We start from the raw sequence: 2,165 nt of genomic DNA, 5'->3' as shown, positions 1-2,165 counted from the left end.
GCTGGCCTGGGGATCTCTGGCACTGCTCTGGCCTGGTTCTCCTCCTACCTCTCCAACCGCACTTCCCAGGTAACCTGGCGTGGAGCAACCTCCACACCACACCCTCTCTTAACAGGAGTCTCTTAACACCCGCTCCCTGGGCCCCCTCATCGCATCCTATGGTTTCTCATACAATTTCTATGCTGATGATGCTCAGATTTTCCTCTCCTTCCCCACCTCTGAATCCACCATCTCCTCCCGTATCTCTACCTGTCTGTCTGCTATTTCCTCCTGGATGCACTCGCATCACCTCAAACTCAACCTCTCTAAATCTGACCTCCTTTTCTTTCCCTCCTCCTCCCCTCCTCTGATCTCTCTATCTCTGTTCCTCTGGAATCTACCACACTCTCTCCATCTTCCTCTGCTAAGAACCTCAGAGTCACCCTGGACCTCTGCCTCTCTTATTCCCAGCACATCTCCACTCTGGCACGCACTTGCCAATTCTTCCTGAGCAACATCCGAAGAATCCGACCCTTCCTCACCCACTATGCTACCCAGCTCCTGGTCCAGGCCTTGGTACTCTCCCGTCTAGACTACTGCAACTCCCTCCTGGCTGGCCTCCCTGCGTCCGCCACCCGTCCACTCCAGCTCATCCAGAACTCTGCTGCCCACCTGGTGTTCTCTCTGCCTCGCTTCGCCCATGCTACTCCACTACTCTGCTCGCTCCGCTAGCTCCCGATCACCGCTCGCATCCAGTTCAAGACTCTTGTACTAGCCTACAGATGCCTTGACCAGACTGCACCCAGCTACCTCCAGACCCTCATCTCTCCCTACACCCCCACTCGACCGCTCCGCTCCGCCTGCACTAGAAGACTGGCTCTACCTCCGCTATGCTCCCCTGCCTCCAGAGCCCGCTCCTTCTCCACCCTTGCTCCGCAGTGGTGGAATGACCATCCTAGAGATGTCAGGACTGCCCAGTCCCTGACCACATTCCGGCGCCTCCTTAAGACTCACCTCTTCAAACAGCACCTGTAGAACTCCTCTGTTTGTATCCTGGGACACTATCACCCTTCATTTAAATGCGATTTATTTTGCTCTTATCTGCCCCCTATTTTACTGCATTTAATCCTGTACTTCAGAATACTGTAATCTGCCAAGTGTTTAACCTGTAGTACTTTGTATTTAATCATATCCTGATGTAACTATCACAATTTATTCATATCCTGATGTAACTATCACTATTATCTGCTGTATTATTGAATTGTGGTTTGTCACACTTGTACTTTGCTTGAACAAAAGTTATTGTATTTCTTGCTCTTATTGTATTACTTGTATTGTAACACTTGAAATGTATTTGCTTACGATTGTAAGTCGCCCTGGATAAGGGCGTCTGCTAAGAAATAAATAATAATAAAAATAATAACAACTCAGTGTGTTACCCTGGCTGAATCCTATAGAACTCAGTGTGTTACCCTGGCTGTCAATCCTATAGAACTCAGTGTGTTACCCTGGCTGAATCCTATAGAACTCAGTGTGTTGCCCTGGCTGTCAATCCTATAGAACTCAGTGTGTTACCCTGGCTGTCAATCCTATAGAACTCAGTGTGTTGCCCCTGCTGTCAATCCTATAGAACTCAGTGTGTTGCCCTGGCTGTAAATCCTATAGAACTCAGTGTGTTACCCTGGCTGAATCCTATAGAACTCAGTGTGTTACCCTGGCTGTCAATCCTATAGAACTCAGTGTGTTACCCTGGCTGGCAATCCTATAGAACTCAGTGTGTTACCCTGGCTGTCAATCCTATAGAACTCAGTGTGTTGCCCTGGCTGTCAATCCTATAGAACTCAGTGTGTTGCCCTGGCTGTCAATCCTATAGAACTCAGTGTGTTGCCCTGGCTGTCAATCCTATAGAACTCAGTGTGTTACGCTGGCTGTCAATCCTATAGAACTCAGTGTGTTGCCCTGTGCTGATCCAGGGCATGTCTGTGATATATTAACTGCTGGTGATCGATGCTGATCCAGGGCATGTCTGTGATATATTAACTGCTGATGATCAGTGTGCTGATCCAGGGCATGTCTGTGATATATTAACTGCTGGTGATCAGTGTGCTGATCCAGGGCATGTCTGTGATATATTAACTGCTGGTGATCGATACTGATCCAGGGCATGTCTGTGATATATTAACTGC

This window comes from Acipenser ruthenus, chromosome 3, assembly GCF_902713425.1.
Source record: "Acipenser ruthenus chromosome 3, fAciRut3.2 maternal haplotype, whole genome shotgun sequence".
NCBI classification, from domain to species: Eukaryota; Metazoa; Chordata; class Actinopteri; order Acipenseriformes; family Acipenseridae; genus Acipenser; species Acipenser ruthenus.
This window is presented reverse-complemented; position numbering follows the sequence as displayed.